This window comes from Pongo abelii, chromosome 6, assembly GCF_028885655.2.
Source record: "Pongo abelii isolate AG06213 chromosome 6, NHGRI_mPonAbe1-v2.0_pri, whole genome shotgun sequence".
Taxonomy (NCBI): domain Eukaryota; kingdom Metazoa; phylum Chordata; class Mammalia; order Primates; family Hominidae; genus Pongo; species Pongo abelii.
The window spans coordinates 76764864-76786113 of NC_071991.2; the positions used below are offsets into that span (position 1 = coordinate 76764864).

Below are 21250 nucleotides of genomic sequence, written 5' to 3' on the forward strand. Positions count from 1 at the left end.
GTTCAAAATATAGAAATAGCCCAGGAAAATAAATTCCAGTGAACAGAAGTAAAAGGAATTCCCAAAATGACGGTGAAGGAAAGCCCAAGGATGACACTTGCATAGTAACATCGAGAGCAGAATGGAATAGGAAGGTGCAGGGCTCCAGGAATGTCTCCAAAGGGGAGGAAATGAAGCTTATAGGTAAACTCCGTGGCATTTGATTTTATTGTAGGAGTTTCACACATTCATTGAGTGAAGGGGATAATTAGTGATATATTCATAGAAAACTAAGCTAAGAAAAATTAGGCAATTATTAACTCAAATAAGGACAAAAAGGTTGTATAAGAATGAAAACTAAATTGTAGTATATAACTCATGAAAAATATGGACATAATCAAAATAGTGTGCCTGAATAAAATGAGATGTAACTATTATAGAAAGAGGAGGGGTGGAAAGGAGAAGGACAGTGTACGAGAGTTAAATTCTCATCACTCAAGGTGGGAAGTAAATACCATAAGCAATGGCTAATGCAATTTTTAAAAAAGAAAAAGGAAACCGACAAAGCATATTTAAAAACAGATACACATAGCTGAAGAGACTGCTAAAAATGTTGAAAATTGTTGTCTCTGGGGGTGGGAATTGGAGTGGGGTAGTGTTGTTACAGTGTTAGGCTGATAAATGTTTAAAATTTGCTCTCCAGGAAAAAAAAAAGTTCAGATTTATAGCACATGCCAATATCTGTGGTAGAAATACTCCCGCCATGGCCAATTTAAAAATAACCATTTGTCATCCCTGAACACAGTTGGGAAGAGATCCACACAAGCTTACTCCCGGCACACCAGGGTTTTCAATCCAAGGAGAACCCCTTTTTTTTATTTAATATTAAACTGTGCACAGGTATTACTTTGAAAATTAATAAACAAATACTTGGTAGCGATGATAGCTTAAAATTAACAAGAAAAATGTCCCCATTCTTAAAAACTATGAAATACTTAGGAATAGATGTTATTGAAAGTGTTAAAGATCAATATCAAGAATATGATAAAACTTAACTGAATAAATATTTTTAAAGACAAGAAAACTTTGTTCTTACATGGAAGACTGTGCAATTAAAATGCTACAGCTTCACAAACTTTTAGTTAATTGAAACTTCAGCCTAACACAAATAACACTTTTTAAATTTTTATTTAATTTTATTTATTTATATTAGAGACAGAGTCTTGTTTTGTTGCTCTGGCTGGAGTGCAGTGGTGTGATGACAGCTCACTGCAGCCTTGAACTCCCAGGCTCAAGAGATCCAACAGCCCCAGCCCCCTGAGTCATTGGGATTACAGGCTCGCCACCACCCTGGCTAATATTTTTACTTTTTGTAGACATGAGGTCTCCCTATGTTGTCCAGGCTAGTCTCAAACTCCTGGACTCATAGCAGTCCTCCTGCCTTGACCTCCCAAAGTGCTAACATTACAGGTGTGGCCACCATGCCCAGCCATGATTTCTAATAGAACTTCATAAGCTAATTTTAAATTTTATCTAAAAGAATAAGAGTTATGAGACTATCACATAAAAAATAATGAGTGAGCACTTTCTATATATTAAAACACACCATAAAGCCAATTCATTTTAAGATTGTTACTTATTTAAAGATAAGTAAAGAAGTACAGGATACAGAAATGTATGACTAGATCAAAGAAAGCAAGCAAAATGAATTTAAAACTATACATATATTTAATACTTAATAAATATAATATTCAAATCAGTGGTAAAAAAATGGAGTACTCAAACATTACATGAGGACACTGAATATTCTTGCAGAGAAAACATTAATGGAATTATTAATTTTGATTTCCACTCCACATAATATTTTTAAAATCCATTTTGTATAAATCACTTAACTTTTTTTAAACTTTAGAAACATTTAAAATACAGATTTCTCTTTGGATTTGAAATCTTCGTAAGTTAGATATGAAGCCCAAAGGCCTTACAGAAAAAGATGTACACTGACATAAATAGTAATAATTCCTATGGAGTAAAACCACCAAAACTTAAAAGGCAAGTAGTGGATGGGAATATGGATTTGCAATATACATTTTGAATTAAAATATGTATAGAGTTCCTATAAGTCAATAAGAAAAACACAAATAATTGAGTAGAAAAGTTGTCAAACTATAAGATCAACCAATTCACAGAAGCTAGGTATATTAGTTAGTTTTCATGCTGCTGATAAAGACATACCTGAAAATGGGAACAAAAAGACGTTTAATTGGACTTACAGTTTCACATGACTAGGGAGGCCTCAGAATCATGGTGAAGGCGAAAGGCACTTCTTACATGGCGGGGGCAAAAGAAAAATGAGGAAGAAGTGAAAGTGGAAACCCCTGATAAACCCATCAGATCTCATGCGAACTTATTCACAATCATGAGAATAGCATGGGAAAGATGGGCCCCCATGATTCAACTACCTCCCCCTGGGTCCCTCCCACAATACGTGGGAATTCTGGGAGATACAATTCAAGTTGAGATTTGGGTGGGGGACACAGCCAAACCATATCACTAGGTAAGTAGCCAATAACTTATAAAAAGATGCTCAGCCTCACTAATAATTAAGAAAATGTCAATGAAAATAACAAGATACAACTTTTCAGCTAACAAATTGGCAAAAATTTAAAAGTGTATAGAGAAACAACCTTTTTTTTTTCTTTTACACCGATGGTAGCTATGTAAATAAGTACTCTTTTAGAGGACAATGTGGCTGTATCTATCTAAGTAAATGTTCATGCCTTTTGTTTGTAGTGTCTGGAATCAAGATGTGAAAATCTATTTGACTACACATTCTCTGGAGAATTCCTTATATCTCCATTTGCCCATATACAGGCAGCTATCAGACTATTTTTTCTCCAAATTAACATCATTCTAGACAGATCTGAAGTTTGATAATGTGGTATTAGGAAGATCAGAAGTCTCAAAATATTAATTCTTAGTTGGTTATTAAAGATTTCCTTATTAGTTTATGAGTTTTTAGTAATTCTGTTATCAATTTTATTTGTATGTGGCACTGACAGAAAAACAAGTTGATAGCTACTAGTGATTGACTGCTTGCCCTATGCCAGAAACTAAGCACTTTTTATACATTTCATTTCATAGTTTCAATATATGTTTCATTAAATGTTATTATCTTCAGCTTGGAGTTGAGGAAACTGAGGGTTGGAGAGGTCAAGGAACTTAAACTTATCAATGGTCAAAGAGTAAGTTAAGTGGGTAATTCAAGCCAAGGTCCCCAAAGATTCAAGCTGTCCCCAAAGATCGTAACCACCACATTGTGATTGTAAAATATGAGCAGTAAAGTGCAGTGGGTAAAAAATAATGCAGCCAAGATGAGTTATATTACAAATTATTATACAGAATTAACTATAGGATCCATTGTTAAAATCATACTATTGAAACATTAAACACAATAATCATTCACCAAATTAATATGCACAGCACTGCATGGACAGAGAAAAGAATTTTTGAATTCTTGCCCTTCTCTCTCCCCCTTAAGAGCCCCTCTAAGTGTTTGTTATCTAACTAAAAACACAACTACTTATGAAAATTACAACACAACAACCAGTCCTTAAATAAGGCATTCCTTCGTTCTCACCATTCTCTTTCTTTAAAGCTTTCTACTGTGGATTACAACTTTTTAACATAATATCTTATACAACTCCTTCGTTTACTGGTATATTTAAATGAGAATAGCACTAGCAGTGGTAATATGCAAACTTCAAGAGGTTTCCTGGCACCAGGAGGATTCTAATTCTCCCCAGTGGTTGTTGGCCCGCAGTGAATGAGAGCATCTACAGGCTGGTGGTCCCTCTGCTTTTTCTGATATGCCCAAAACAATGAGCTGAGCAGTGCCAGTTCGGGTTACTAGCTGTCGGATGTGGTTGCCGAGGTGTCTGTTCGCTTTTATTAGTCCATTGTAGATGTTGGCTCTTCTCCCAGACTTTCTGCTTTGTTTTCCTAGCTCGTGTTTGTTTGGACCATCTGCTTTAGTAGATCAGCATTCTCCTCTCCAGGTTCTTCATCTCTGTCACTACAAGCTGGAGTTTTTTCGGTTCAAAGTAATGGCCACCTGCACCACATCCATTTTTATATTCAATTCTCCAATTTTCTTTAGCTGACTTTTTATTTTTGGAGGAGTTTGTTTTATTTAACTTGATAGTCTAGACTTGGATTCCTATTCCAGGTACGGGCTCAGCTTATTCGGTGCATGTTTTTAAAAACCAGGAGCACATTTAAAATAAATTTATTTGATTTGCTTTACATCATATCACCAAAGTCCCTCTTATTAATACATTTACCCAGTTGAATAACTTATTTATTTTCTGACTTAAACCACTTATGTAAGAAAAATATCAATCTCTGTGTAAACAACAAATTCAATGAAGCTGAAGAGCATGTATTGTATTGTGAGTTCATTGCACAAATTAATAAAGGCCAAAGTAGCTCAAAGCCTAAAATTTATTTCTGAATCTAAACAAAAATCTAAACACAACATCTAAAAATAAAAAGGAGCTGTTAGTGTGGCCAATTAGATTGTGTAAAAGCAGGTTAATCAGGGACGGCCCAGCCTCACTGACCAGAACAGGAAATAAGAGTCAGTCTCTTGGCCAGGTGCGGTGGCTGACACCTGTAATCCCCAGCGCTTTGGGAGGCTGACGGAGTGGATTGCTTGAGCCCAGGAATTCAAGACCAGCCTGGGCAACATACTGAAACCCCATCTCTAAAAAATACTTTTTTAAATTAGCCAGGCATGGTGGCATGAGCCTGTGGTCCCAGCTACTCAAGAAGCTGGTGTAGGAGAATCACCTGTGCCCAGGAGGTTGAGGCTACAGTGAGCCATGATTGCACCACTGAACTCCAGTCTGGTTAACAAAGGCAGGCCCTCTCTCTCAAAAAAAATAAAAAATAAAAAAAATAAAAAGAGTCAGTCCCAGCAGTGAGCAACATGAGAAATATGAAGTGTAAGGGACATTCAAATGTTTACAGTTGTACAAAAGACAAAGGTCCTGCCATTTTCTTGATTTAAGTGTAAAGGCTGACCGCATGTCTATAGGCAGTACCATGATTCTGCACCCAGGAAGAAAAAGAACAAAGTCATACACAAAAGGATTGTTGTACCATGCACAGGGCTCTCAAGGAGATGAAGCTAGGCTGCTTAAAGTAGGTTATGGTCGTAAATATCAAAGCAATGTCCCTAGATCTAGAACTGGAAGACCAAGCAAGCAAAGCTGGCCTGTCACTGAACCTTCAATTATTGCTCAGATTTGAATATTTCACTTGTTAAAGAAATCCAATACGAATCTTCATATTCAGTTGGAAATAAGAATCCCAAATTAACAGAATATGAATGATGTAGCTCAGAAACCCAAACAGGTAATTTGTAGGACTATACAAACCTGATGTTGAAGATTAATCCAGAGGTGGAATAGGTGTGTAACATATGCCATCATTTGCCTTCCCATGCCCATGGCAAAATCAAATCAATCACAGCAGGCTTTCCTACTGATACATCCTCATCATCCTTCTTAGCTTGCATGTGATGCCATACTCACTAAATAATTGGAATTGGCATTCCACTGGAATTGAATCAATTTGCTATCCTTGGTTTGCCCTTTCCTTTTTAATCCTTTGCTAAGTTCTCATGGCAAGTTTTAAAGGCACATCATTACGGGCTGTAGGCATGTGCTGCTAGTTCTTTTACCTATTAATATGGGGAGAAAGTGGCTTGAAAATACAAGAGGCATTACTGGAAATTCTGCTGACTGATGAACACTTTTGCAGGCCAAAATGTATTTTTCAGATCTTATCTGGAAGACAGTTCTACAGATAAATTTCTTTAAATATGCCCATGGTGTCCTGAGTTAAACTTTTGTTTAAAACGAACACAGAGACAAACACAGGGAGCTTTCACTTACATTTACTCAAATATCCCAGAGGGCTGTTGCTGGAGTTTGGCTATTGAGTGAAAGAGTCTCCTGACTCTGTAAGCACAAACACAATCCTTTTCAGGGTATAAGTGAAGCTGGGCACAATTAGGCGGAAAACGATATCTTTAAAGGAAAAAGAAAGTCTACGCAGGCTGCAGTCCAACTTCAATAAAAATAAAAAAGGGAAAGAAAAACTTTACCCTTGGATAGATAAAGTGACCTTCAGTGGGTGTAGTGAAAGATATTACCTTTAAGCATCATATTTCCTGGATTCTTTCTCTCTCTCAAAGAACAGCACTTTTTTTCTATAAATAGGAGGTAAAATTAATACACATTTAAAAACCCTACCAGTTAGCTGAAACAAATGGGCAAACTATTCAAGTGTATATATTCTAAATTCAGTTGGACCAAACTTTTTTAATTGTCAAAAAAAGAAAAAAAGCTGTTTTATCTTTCCATTGGTTAAAGACTTAAATGCTTCCAAGAAACAATTCAGTAGAATAAAATACAATTTCTATAGGGGGTTGATCTGTTATTACATTTCTTTTTAAATATTTCAAATGCTTTTAGATCCAGTGTCATCACAGTCACTCTCCAACGTTCTGGCAGGTAATTGAGTGATGGTTCTCCATCTAATGTATCTATCTTGATGCATCTTTATTTTCTTTTTTCTATGCCCATAACATTGCCCTTAAGATTTAGCAGTGGTCTTGATAATGGAGGAAATACCAGAAACCAATCACTAAGATCTTGCAGAATTTAATAGAATAATTCAAAGGGTGCCCAAGAGATTGAATGCATTTATACCACTAAAAAGAGAAAGGTAGGAAAAGAAACTTGAAAGAAACTCTGAAGTTCTTTTGAGTTCAATAGCTGTCTAACCAAATAGAATGTGATGTGAGATTTTAGGGCAAAAGGCAACAAAGACTGCTGTGTGTTAGTCCTTAAAGAATTGTGCCTTCAGCCTGCTAATAGCTGTCATTCCCATAACCTTTGAAGAATTATGCACAGTACTTGGGCTCCAAGCTTACCTCTACCTCAGTGACATAGCATTTTTTTCCACTTGCAAATCTTATTCAGCACTTTTGGTTGCCTCTAGAAAAATGGCCTATGGGTTGACAACTTCAGACAGGTAAGACCTCTAGTCTGCTTTTGACAAACGTGATTAGAGATAGCTATTCTTCAAAACTCCCAGTATTATAGCTACATCATCAAATATTGTTTGCACTTCCAGTAGTATGTCAATGGTAAGAAGAAAACAGTCATTTCTACACACAGTAGAAAGTTATACAGAAATTATTATTCAAGTACTTTAAAAGTGTCTTGTGAAGGACTTGAAACATCTGAATTCTGGAGTTCTCAATACTTACTCTTGGGGAAATTATCAGAGATTTGGGGCAGAGAAGAGTTCTTTACGTCTGCATGCTTTCCTATTAAGTAAGAAGAGAGATATAAACCCTATCATTTCCTGGGCCATTTCATCTCAAAGCAAATCACATGGTGAAGTGAGGCTGCTCTTTGGAAAAAAAAAAAAAAAAAACTCTTCTGGACAATCTCTATCATGCAGATAACTGCAGAAGAAAGAACTCACTCCGAAGAATTTTATACCTATTGCTTTGTAAGTTAATGCAAATCTGGCCATATCATAGGCCTGAAACACTCAGATGAGTATGATAGCAAAACAAAACAAACCTTATCATTATCCAGGTGTATTCATCCATTTTCACACTGCTTTGAAGAAATACCCAAGACTAGGTAATTTACAAAGTAGAAGAGGTTTAATGGACTCCCAGTTCCACATGGCTGGGGAGGCCTCACAATCATGGTGGAAGGTGAAGGAGGAGCAAAGGCACCTCTTACATGGCTGCAGGCAAGAGAGCATGTGCAGGGGAACCACCCTTTATGAAACCATCAAATCTCATGAGATACTCACTATCATGAGAACAGTATGGGAAAATCCACCCCCATGATTCAATTACATACCACCGGGTCTCTCCCATGATACGTGGGGATTATGGGAGCTACAGTTCAAGTTGAGATTTGAGTGGGGACACAGCTAAACTACATCACCAGAAAATGAAAAAATAAATAGAAATTGCCATGAGACAGATTTGATTTCAGCTTCACATTAGACTCAACTTTCAAACAATCAGAATTACTCTATAATGGAATAAATGACCCCATAATAGGAAGAAATCTCTATTTACAAATGCTCTTAAGCAAAGGTGTTTTAATAAATAAGGAAACTGGTCCAGCATATAACCTAGACTTCAAATTCTTAAGCAAATACTTCACACAAAAAATCGAAAAATAATTAACTTTACTACAACTGACAAGAACCTTCCTTCTGCAGACCTCAGTTTTGTCATCCACAAAAAGAGGGTTCAACTGAAGAGAGACTGTCAAACATGCATTGTTGTCAGCTCACACAAGGTTCAGCTTGATGAACCATGGGCTGTATAAAAATTATGAATTCTTTTTTCAGGTCTTTTTTCAGGTTTACGAATTATTTTTTGCAAATTGTTAAAGGTTACTAAATATCCTATTGAGTGGTTTGTTAAGTGTTTCTAAAGTTTGGGTTTTATAAATGAATGTTAGAAGATCATAAGAGCTTACTGAGGCTGAAATTCAGTATTCTACTAAGAAATTCGGTTGTCACACAACACTGGAGTACAATGTGTGTGCGCTTTCACATCCGCATAGTTCTAAAGAAGGAAACTCTATTGTGAGATCATCAACAAGGATGTCTTGAGTAGCTTTCACTTGCTGTTATTCTTTTTTTTTTTGGGATGGACTCTCACTCTGTCTCTAGGCCACAGTGGCATGATCTTGGCTCACTGCAATCTCGGCCTCCTGGGTTGAAGTGATTCCCCTGCCTCAGCCTCCTGAGCAGCTGGGATTACAGGCACATGCCACCACATCCGGCTTTTTGTATTTTTAGTAGAGACAGTGTTTCACCATGTTAGCTAGGATGGTCTCCATCTCCTGACCTCGTAATCCACCTGCCTCAGCCTCCCAAAGTGATGGGATTACAGGCGTGAGCCACCATGTCCGGTCCGTTACTTTTATTTTAATGATACATTATGGTTGTATTAACTTCATTATTAATTGATTTTATGTGAGTTTGGTTGCATGTAGAAGCACATGGATGCATCACTGATAATATTTGTAAAATTTCATCAAGTAGTTTCCCACATTCTCGACCCATGAATTAATTACAATTTGAAAAAGAATTATCCATACTCTTGTGGCTAAAGTGATGTAATAATGCACAGAGCAATAAATAATTTGCCCCAAAAATATATTTGTCATGTTTCCTTTTCACTAGTTACTTGATTATTAGAATGCTCATCTAAGTAGACTGTGGTTCAATAAAATTATAGAAAGATATATTCAAAATCTTCTAACAAACTAGAATATTTCTAGGGGCCTTAGAAGCCCTACTTTATGATTACAGCTCTACACCATGGAAATTCTCATGGGAGGGGAAATTTGAGAGTAAGTTAAGGCAACAGTATGTTAACTTGCAAGGAGAAAGCTAGCCATACAGCTGCCATCTTTGAGGAGAATGCTTTCTAATTCAGAAGAATCATGAGGCGATAAGAACAGATTCCATGCTCCAGTCACTGTGCCAGTTGCTGCATTTGGGAAATAGACAAGACTAGCCACTAAGCATATAAGTGAGAAAAATCAAAGGATAACCCTTAAAGCGACTGATTTCCCACTCATCTCTGCCAAGCAACACTCGAAGTAGTCAGAAATGAGGCTACCAGAGAAAAAGAGCCAAAGACATAAAGTTATACATCTACTTGAATGTAAACAGGTAAGCAATGGAATCAAGAATGCCAATATAGAAGTAAATTGCAATCAACATATAAAATATTGATAGAAAAATACTGTTGGAAAAGCAGTGAGATGTTTTAAATCTTCAATCTTGCTTTAAGCTAAAATTATTTGGTCAGTCATCATAAGATTTTCTTAATTCAATATTTTTATTTTAAATAAAGAAATTAATTAGAGGACAGAAAATTGTAATTATTGGTAAACACTCAGCCCCTGGAGAGAAAAGGAAGTATATGGCAATTTTCAAGTCGCCACAGCCATCTGATGGATGCTCCCTGAATGGCAGACATAAGGTCTCAAAGCTGAACTTACAGGAATCTCTAAATCTTTGTCAATACTTTAGCTATCTCAGGCACAGTAAAGAATACCCTATAACCTACACACAAATAACGGTGTCCTCCTTCAGACCAGAAAACTGAGGACATTTATTATTACAAAAATGTAATACTCATCTTGATCAAATACATTTGAAATAAAATAAAGACACATGGAAATTAGAATTATAGTTTTTAGTGTTGTGTCCTAACAACACTTCTAGGGTATAACTTGCTTCTAATATGAGAATGCTAGAAATTAAAGAATAGAATAGAATTAAATGGATCGACACCTGGAATATCCAATAATCCATGGCTTTCTGGATGTTGACCACAGCACCTGCAAGTACTATCAACATTGTGGTGACCACAAACTGTTAAAATCCTTTGAGTGGTCATTTCGTGGACATACTAAGAATAAAACAAATCAACAAAGCAGTCAAAATAAAAGTTGAAAAGTGCTAATCCTATTATTAATAGCATACTAGAAAAAAAAAAAACCTTATAGATGCTGGATATTAGACCTTTGTTGGATGCATAGTTTACAAAAAATTTCCCCCATTCTGAAGGTTATCTGTTTACTCTGCTGATAGTTTATTTTGCTGTGCAGCTCTTTAGTTTAATTAGATTCCATTTGTCAATTTTTGCTTTTGTTGCCATTGCTTTTGGCATCTTCGTCATGAAATCTTTCCCTGTGCCTGTGTCCTGAATGGTATTGCCTAGGATGTCTTCCAGGTTTTTACAGCTTGGGATTTTACATTTAAGTCTTTAATCCATCTTGAGTTAATTTTCATTCTATTATAAAGACACATGCACATGTATGTTTATTACAGCACTATTCATGATAGCAAAAATATGGAATTAACCTAAATGCCTATCAATGATAGACTGGATAAAGAAAATGTGGTACATATAAACCATAGAATACTATGCAGCCATAAAAGAAGAATGAGGTCATGTCCTTTGCAGGGACACAGATGGCACTAGAGGCCATTATCCTTAGCAAACTAACACAGGAACAGAAAACCAAATACCACATGTTCTCACTTATAAGTGGGAACTAGATGATGAGAACACATGAACACATAGAGGGGAACAACACACACTGAGGCCTTTCAGAGAGTGGAGGGTGAAAGGAGGGAGAGGATCAGGAAAAATAACTGATGGGTACTAGGCTTAATGCCTGGTGACGAAATATTCTGTACAACAAACTCCTATGTTTATTTATTTAACAAACTTGAACTTGTACCCCTGAACTTAAAGGTTAAAAGTTAAAAAAAGAGAAAAAACCCAGCATTTGTAATTTCAAACAATAAAGTGAAGTCAAATTATGCATAATCTTCAACAGTTTGACTTTGGCTCAGTAGTGTCACAGGCAACAAGAGAACTGAAAAACTCAAGACGTAAAAGTTCAGTAGTTTTAATTACATTGGGCATATTTCTTTTCCTCATAAAATGACAACTTAGAATGTTGAATGATGGATTTTATTACGTATATGCTTGTAGAACATTTTTATAAATGTTATGCAAACTGTCTTTAGTTCTGTTTGCATTATTTCCTCAAAATCTTTGCTGTTGTTTTCCTTTGGTCAGCATGGGGAGCACTGGTGGGAATGTATTGCAGCTTGGGAGCTCCCATGAGGAAGCATTGCACCTGAAACAACATCCAATCCTGGACACAAAATGTATCATTAAATATCTTGAGAATAGTGAGACATTATAAAACACTGTACAGTTTTAATTCTTCAATTAGTTTTTCAGTATTGGATTGAATTAAATTCAATAATAATTTAATTATTATATTTTAGAACATGTCTTAGTAGTAAAGACTTTCCAGGTGAAGTCTCTTAATGAAGCACAGGACCCAGAACTATAATGTCACCCTCTGATGGCATCTATTATGATAGTATTATGTCAACGTGATGCGTCTGAACAACCATCAGTATGCCTTACAACAGAAGTTATTCTGGCAAAATTAATAGTATGCTTTTTTCCTAAGACCCAAGGGTGAAATGTAGGGGAGTAAAATTTTCACCAATCCACCCATCTTGGCCTCTTTAGCATAGTACAACCAAATCAAGAGATATATGAACTTAAAGATATATATAAGCTATTCAGGCCAAGAATATCTAATTCTCACAGAGGCAAAGTGTTGTAGGACCTAAATTATCTATAGTAGCTGCTTAAGCTGATAAAAGCACCAGGTGATTTCTAAACTCCCCACCTTACTTTGTGCAGTTACAACTGTGTTTTAAAAAGTCCCACACAAGGCTTTAAACTGACTCATTTGTAATATACTGCAGATGGTACTTCCATTTATTATTGGGTGTTGCTCTGCACTGTATTATAACTTCAGTGTTTGGACAGCAATCAAAACATTTTTCACCCAGTGGCCTCTACTTTACAGACAATACTATGTAGTTATTGCCTACCAATATAAAGAGCAATTTTAGTAATCTCGATAACTTATATACATAACAGCTTGTAATATTAACACACCAAACTTAAAATCAGTTTGCATTATTTTTAACTAGCTATGAAAACCTGCCCAAAGATTTTAAATGAAATATCTCCCCCAACTGCATGTAAGTCATTATAAGCCTCCTATCAGAAAGCATTCATTATGGCTCCTACCAATTCACCTTTCTTAGTAATTACAAATTGTCTATAATTTCCAACAGTTGGTCTCAGTTCAAAAATAAACTTTTTCACAGCTAAACTAACCCATTTTCAATGTCCATCCACCATAATTTTCAAAACTCTTCACTATAAAAACTGGAAAGTTTTGGGAACAAAAGGAATGCTTAAAAAACAAACGTTCATAATATTTGTGTTTACATATTGGATTTTTTACAAATACCTGGTTTAAATTATTTCTGTGACCATAAAATTTTATAACAGTGGGGGTAAATAATCTATCTTAAAATCAGTCATTTTCATAATGGAACAGTATTTCAGAAATGGAATATTTTGTACTTGAAAATTTGTTTTTATTCATTTCTTATCTTTCTCCTTCTTTCCAAAAACAGCACAAAGCTATTAGAAGAATTTACTAGATTTATCTTAAATTTTGCCAAGATCTAGAATGCATGTGGCCTTGACCAATCTCATTAGCCTAATGATAGTGAGATACATGAGGCTTTCGTCATCTCAACCCCATATGGGGTCTGGCTTCAAGGGAAAATGCAGCTTTCATAAAATAACCTTGGAAGATAACAACTGCACCACCGTCTGTTCAAACATACGCATCAAATCTCTGCTAAATTTACACATTCTACTTCCAAGCTTTGCTTCTTCATTTATCCAGAAAACATTCATTTATATTTATTTTCTTTCAAATACATCAGGCTTTTTGTATACCACTCAAGAACATTGTTGAATCTTCCTGAAGGTAATCTCTGCATTGATTATAGTACATGAAAAGAATCATTTCTTTCATACCCCCCAGTTCTTTTTTTTTTATACATACACAAAAAGGGCTGGCTTAATTTAGAGAAAATGAGAGTTCTAGTTTAACTTGTAATTTTTCTTATCCTATCACCAGAAACTACATTCTTGTCCCTGACTTTTCTCTTAAATGTTTGTTTGTTGTTGGGTTTGGGTTTTTGGTTTGGTTTGGTTTTTGCTTTTTTGTTTGTTTGTGATGACTCTTCTAACCTTACATTATCCAAAAAAAAAAAAAAACACCCATGCATAAAATGTTCTAATGTTTCCTACTTGGTTGAATTAGAAAGAATCAATTACTGTGTAGAATTTCACTGAAACTTCGAAGATAGATAACATCAAACTCTGTAACATGTTAGTGACGTTTTTTCTTTGCACCTTTTCGTCTGTCTTCACTGTGAAAATCTTTTGAGGAAATAGTATGTAGTTACTAAGTCATCCACATATTCTCTATTTTCCATTTACATTTATTTTGCTTTGATTCAGGAAAAAAATATATATCTGTTATGTTTTAAAATAATGCTAACTTCTGAACACTCTAATGATTCTAGTTGTCATGATCTTCTCTCATTTTGACTTTGGCAATTATTCTCACACATACCCAAGATAACCTGCCCAGTCTAGACATCACTTCTTCCTTGTCCTTCTCTTTTTGTAATATACTTTATGCCCATATAGTGCCTTTTATCCACAGATCTCAAAGTGCTTCTTTTTCTCTAATATGCCTTTGTATTCTCTAGAGAACCAAAGAGCCTTTTTTTTTATTGTACCTCTGGCTTTCTTTTATGGATGAAATCTGGTCTGGTTGCTAAGAAGCATGGATTTGAATACACTCTCTAGCAGCTTCTACCCTTCTGCTTTTAAAACGGTTATTTTTTTTTAATCCATTGAAGTGCAATTTGACTATCATTTTTAAAAATCTCCTTTTAAAAGTCAAAATGCAACTCTCTGGAAACCAATGAATCTCATTGCCACGGTATGGTAGGTTCTCCTGCTTCATGATCTATAATCATTTCTTCAGTGTCAGTAATAAAATGCTTCAGTAACCTCTCCCAGCCCCTTGGCATTCTGCCTACTAGTGTCAGGCCTTTCTCCCCCTGCAATCCTACTACTCAAAGAGCCAAGAGTGATGGTGCTGCTGCCATGGCAACTTAGAACATTGAAGGCTTGGAAGTCTTTTCTTTGTTTTATATGAGATATTAACTGAAGAATATCTACTGCATATTTAAGAGGCTTATTTCATTACCTATTTCCCCTGAGATCTTTTCTCCTCTCGTATAGACTTGCCTATCTATATATGGCCTTAATTTCTAGACTAACAAGTAGTTTTTTATTCTGCCTCATTTACCGAATGAGCATTCCCTTGTTACCTTGCCCAAGGTCAAGCATGAGTTCTCAGGTATGTAAATAATAGTTGTTGGACATCAAATATACATAAAAATCGCCACTAATCTGAATCTTTTTCTTCTTCCAAGTAGGCCAATTCACTTAAATGTGTATTATCCATTTACTGTGTGCCAAGCACTAGGCTGGGTATTGGAATGATCTGCAGAGTATCATTGTCTAATGAATATAATAGACATAAACAGAAATATAAACAAGGTGGGGGCATAAAGTCAGAGGCATTCACAGGATATTAAAAGAACACCCAGAGAGGCTCTTTGTCCTTATGCTTAAAGGAATGAGGATGTCAGGAAAAATAACCTGGTAAAGAGGGAGTCTGAGCAGAGGTGTATAGGAGAATAGAAGGTAAGTAGGCAGAGTGCAGGGAAAAAGTGTCCCAAGAATAAGAGAAGCATGGATAATGGCTTGCAGGTGATAAACACCACATCGCATGAGAGAAATTACTACTTTACTGTTATTAAGGCATAAAATCAGAGTGAAATATGCCTTAAAAATAGTAGAAGACATTATCAAGGACCAGATCCTGAAGGGCCATATGCAACATGTTGAATGTGCAAAATGGACAATTAAAGAACACTTTGATTTCATATGACCTGACTTCAGTGTAATATTAGCACAAAGTACTAGCAAACTGTGCTAATGAATCCTATCTCTTATCAGTCATTGTAAGGAGTCATTTAAAAGAAAAAAAAATGAAAATTCAAGTGCTTGGAAAGGAGTCCCTCGTGGCAGTGAAAAAGTAATGGAACAAGGTTGGTAGCAAGCTCCCCTCAGCAGGAAGTTAGATCTGAAGTAAGGAAAGTATCTGAAGTTGCCAAAAAAAAAAAAAAATGTAAACTGCATGACAATGAGTATATCCTACTGACACGTCAGAATTATAGTCCATGAGGTTCAACAAAGTTGCAGTTTGCAATAGACTAAGGCCCAAAGATGCATAATTTATTATGTATATCCAACCATGCTTCATCATACTCAATATGAGGTCAATACCAGTACTTTCCTTATTAAAATGTTCTTTTTTTTCAGAATTGACTTTCCTCATCAGGTTAAATACATCCTTTCTTTGCCAATGAAGTCTACATGCTTAAGGAGAAAGAGGTCCCTTAGCAGAAATGCAGAAAGAATGGGTCTTCCCAACATATGAGAAAAAATAACACCTTGTATTTCCTATAGTCCTCAACCAACAAACAAAAAAGTAGTTACCATATATCACAGATTAGATAACTGATTCACAGACAAAAAGATTATATAACTAATTGAAGGTCATAGAGAAAATCAGCTTTCTCAAGATCAGAGCCCAGTCCTCTGACTCATTGTTTGAAACTTCCCATTATGCCATTTATCTAATGGAAGGCTGTGGGGTTAATCTACAATTACACTTTGCCAAAATCCTTTCCAAAAATCTTTAGCTTGACATTGATCTAGGATAACAGATGATGCCTGAATCATAAGGAGGATTTCAGACTCTTTATCTCTTTGTGTGATAACAAAGATCTGAAAGCTTTGTTAAGAAAACTGGTGATGAGCCAGTTTCTGAACAACCCTCTGGTAAATGTCCTGAGAAATAGGGACCCATAGAGTTAAAAGGAGCTGGTTGATTTCTAATGGAACACTATCCTCCTTCAGAAGACCTCTAATTGTATATTTTATAGTCTACTCGAGACTGTGTTCCACAGCATTTCTTTCAGTCACTGAGAGCTTTGGCAGGGGTTAATTGACCAGGAAAAGCATTCATCATTCCAGGTTTGTCATTTAAGCAGAATGGTATCATCTGCACAATCCCTTTCTGCATATTTGGACCTAATAGGATGTAGAAAAGCTTATAATGGAGTAAAGGTTCAGCATTTGAGTTGATCTTCCCCCTAACTTCCTACCAGAAATTGCCAATGCATAGCAACATAATATAACATCTCCTCAGTTCTTTAAAATAATCTTTGAAATTGGAAATAAAAAATTAAAGTATTATTTTGCTATTCAGTCAAGTTACATTTTGCTTATGTCAAAATGCTATATGGATGTATCTATTGACCATTCCAATAATTTCATTGTAAATCAGTGAGGTTGCCAAAAAGAGAATAAGATAATTCTATTTCTACATAGGGACTCTATAGTCAAAGCAATTGTGACACATAGGAAGCTGAAAATGACATTGCAATATGGATTAGGACAGTCTTCTCTAAATATATATTTTAAAACAGCTGAAGGGCCAGTGGAATGTGAGTGCTTTAAGAAATGTTGGACATCACTTAGCCTACCCCACTTTCTTAGGGAAATAGACAACTGAAGCCCAGGGAAGGCAGTTATAGCGTTAAAGAGTCTTCACATGAATCCAGGTCTTCCTATCCCCAAACTGCACCGAGGAGCCCTGTACTACTCAGCTTCCCCACTTTCTTGTGCTGGCTTTTGCCTCCACAATGAACCATTGCAACAGCCTCCACCAAACCTTTAGTCTGAATTTAAAATAACCTCTCATCTCCTAATCCCAAATGACTTTCATTCACTCTGCAATTGTCTTTACTGTTCTCTTTATCTTTACTTTAATGACCCTCACTCTTTTGTACAACTCCATTCATTCATTCATTCAAAAAGATGTATGGTGTGTTCACCATGGGCTGTGTGCTCCCTCCACTTCTCCACATGACACTATCTTTTCCCTTCTGGTTTGGCCTACTTTGTCTGCTTTGCTCTCCTCACTTTTTCTTTCCACCACCTAAATATGATCATTTCTTAGGGTTTTTCTCAGTTTTCCTTTTGCACACTTCTTTACTCATAACTTTCATCCAATTTCATGATTTCAACTGCCATCTGCGGTGTCTGACTATGGAATTGGCATCTCTAGCTCTGATCTTCTTAGAGTCTGGACAACCTTCCTCCAACAAGGTTCAATTGGAAAGCTCATATTCGCTGGAAACAAAACCCGTCTGAAAACGAGTACATTCTCTCCCTCAAACTTACTTTCTCTAAAGACATTCCTGCCCTTATTCAAAATGTGGCCACAGCCAATCAGCAAGGCCTTAATGCTAAAACTCATACCTAAGAGGCTCCTCTGATGCTTTGGGTTAAAAAACTCACCCTGTGCTACCAATTATCTCTGCACATCTGCTCCTTCTTTCCACTCACACTGCTTCTCCTTTAGGCTCCAAGTCCTGACCTATTTATCCCCTTTCCCTCCAGCTCAATTATTATAATAAAAATCTTGAACACACCAAAAAATTATAAGAATAGCACGGTGCTCATCTGTACATCCATAAACTAGATTCAAAACTTTTTTAACATTATGTCACATATACTTCTTCTAGATCTATATCTGGATCTAGCTACAATACAGAGATAGGGATGGGGTGACTATGAGTATGGGTCTGAGTATCAATGTAGATATAAATACATACAAAGCCATAGAAAATGTTTACATGTAAATATAGATACAGATAGAATACAAATAAAAATTCACGTATGCATATACCTATATTTTGCAGAAAAAAATTGACAATAAAAGGCACATATGAGACTTCTCAGCATATATCTCTTAAAAATAAGAACTTTTTCTTACTTACAAAATTATTATCAAAACTAAAAATTGACAACAATTCATTAATATGACATAAAATCCAGTCTATATTCAAATATCTCCGCTGGTCCCCCACCTTTTGGTTTTTTGTTTGTTAACTATGATTCAATCACAGTTTACAAGTTTGTTTGTAGTTAATTATTCTGTTTCTTTTATCTTTTTTATTTCTCTCTCTAGTATTTAGTTTTCATGACAGTTTACTTTGTCTTACAGAATGTCAGATAAATTAAATTTGTCTGATTGTTTACTTGAAATGCCATTTATCTATTTATTCTTCCCCTTTTAACTTGTGGGGACCTGACCTGTTCCAATCACTTTGTAGTTTGTGTTAGTTATTTCACCCAATTTCCCCAGCATTTTCCATAACAAATGAACCTCTGTCTCTACTCTCCTCCTGTTTTAATTCGTCTCCCAGAGTCTTCCCTGTCTCCACTCCTCTGCACCTGCAGCCCCGCACTGCCACCCCTCCCGCATCATTAAATTCAGGCCTCTTAGTTTTTCTTTAAGACTTCCTCAAGCTGGCCCTGACCCACTTCTGTGATTTTATCCTGTATTTAAATATTGGTTCTGGACAAACTGCTCCCTGGAGCACACCACATACTTCCTTACCACTCTGCTTTTGCTCTTTCTGATTTCTCGAAGTCCTCCCCTCAAGGAGTAGTTCAAATACTTCCTTCATGAATAACAATAAATTTCATGTTAACATTTCTCAAGACCACTCCAGCAGCTACAAATATTTTCTTCCTCTGTACTCATAGTCCTTAATATTCATATGATATATTAGTTATGTCCCACCTCAAAATATTCATTTAATCTTTTCTCAGAGATTACTCACACTTGTACTGTATAGGTTTTTGCCTTGTCCTCAACCATATTTTCTATTCCATTAGTGTAGGGTTTGCACAAAGTTCTTTTTACATTAGCATATACTTTTACCTAATAAATTGGTATTCAATAAATATTTGTTATTCTGACTTGTTGACAAATCATAGAATAACCAGACAAATGGAAAGTTCAAACTTTGAGTTTGAATGAGACTTAACTTTGTCAAATTATCACTCGTATTTGATAATTACTTAGACTTTTCACACTCTCTAGTAGTAAACACAAATGCCAAGTCTCATTTGTTACTCTATGGCCACTTAAGGTCTAATATAACTCCAATACATATAAAGTGCCAAGTTTCATATGTACTTTTTGGCCACTTACAGACTAAGGTAGTGGGGAAAGAACTAGACTTATAATTGAAGGACCTGAATTCAAGTCACAGCTCTGCTCACACTAACTATATGCCCTTGTATAAGCTACTTAAATACTTTTGATCTCAGTCTTATTGTCTATACAAAGGGAATAACAACACCCTCATTCACAATCTGTTAGGGAAAAATGAAATAATAATGTAAATACTTTAACTCAATCCCTAGAAATTGTGATGTTCTTAATAATTATTACTTCAATCTAATTTATGAGATTTCACTCCCTTGCTTTAAGTGTAGAATAAATAACAATGAATTTCATGGTAAAATAGAGGCTTTTTAAATGCCTGAAATCTAGTAATTCTAAGAATTTGCTAGTAGTAACTCTGAATATTAAACTTGCCAAAAATACAAATACTCACCAAAATGTGCAGAGAACTATTATAAACTTACATGACATGTGCAAAGTGACTGCTCTGTTCATCTTAGACAGATGGAATTTCATGCCCAGAGCAACTGCATGGTCTTCAGAGGCAGACTGTCCTTGGTTCATTCTGCCTCATCCACTTACAGGGTTGGTTGGTACAATAATACCTACCTGAAAGTTATTACTATTAAGTGAGATAACCCATGTGAAGTTTTAACCTACTGTCATGTATGTAGTAAGTGCTCAATAAAGAGTTGAATTCCAGCACCTTGGGAGGCCAAGGCAGGTGGATCACCTGAGGCCAGGAGTTTGAGACTAGCCTCGCCAGCATGGTGAAACCTTATCTCTACTAAAATACAAAAATTAGCCGGCATGGTGCCAGGCGCCTGTAATCCCAGCTACTTGGGAGGCTAAGGCAAGAGAATCGCTTGAACCCAGGAGGTGGAGGTTGCAGTGAGCCAAGATCATGCCATCACACTCCGGCCTGGGCAACAAGAGTGAAACTCCATCTCAAAAAAAAAAAAAAAAAAGAGTGGCTAGCATGTTACTGTTTCTCAATACAAATCTTAAGCAAAGAGCTTTGTCCCAAAGTTCTTCTCAAAAGTCAGAGATGGAAATTTCCAAGCTATTTTGTTGCTCACCCTAACTCCTCTGCTGCAACCCATCCTGTTGGGTCACTATCTTCCTCAAACACCATTCTTTCCTGTCTGAGTCTTTGTCTGTGCTATGCTGCAGCTCCTGGACAGACTTCTTCCTGGTCACCTGCCCAAATCCTAAAGATTTGACTCCAGTTCTCTCTTTCATGGTGACTATCACTTCTCAATCTATGGCACTTTGTCCTCCTTTGACCTACTCCAGTGACACTTACATCAGATTTAGTTATATACATTAATTAAATTTAATTTTCTTTCCATTATAACATGTTTTTTCTACCAACTAAATTATAAATTTTTTGACAGCAAAGATGATGTCTTGTTCCCCAGCTTACCTCAGTGTCATAACAATAATTATTTGATGAATTAATGTAGGCAACTGACTATGACAAAAACACCTTTAGATTTGTGAAAGTTTATAGAAAGAGCATTTTTATTCATAGGTTATGA

The 21250-nt window shown here is 35.9% G+C and overlaps 1 protein-coding gene and 1 long non-coding RNA gene across 2 annotated transcripts in view; one reads left to right on the top strand and one right to left on the bottom strand.

The window, feature by feature from the left end:
• Positions 1 to 21250, bottom strand: part of NXPH1 (neurexophilin 1) — a gene marked incomplete at its 5' end in the record, with an annotated part of 319129 nt that overhangs the window by 103566 nt on the left and 194313 nt on the right.
• LOC129060388 (uncharacterized) overlaps positions 14720 to 21250 on the top strand; it is a 35920-nt gene continuing 29389 nt past the window's right edge. The window contains exon 1 of the long non-coding RNA XR_008527066.1: positions 14720 to 14951. This is a non-coding gene — a long non-coding RNA (uncharacterized LOC129060388). The remainder of the gene's footprint in view (positions 14952 to 21250) is intronic.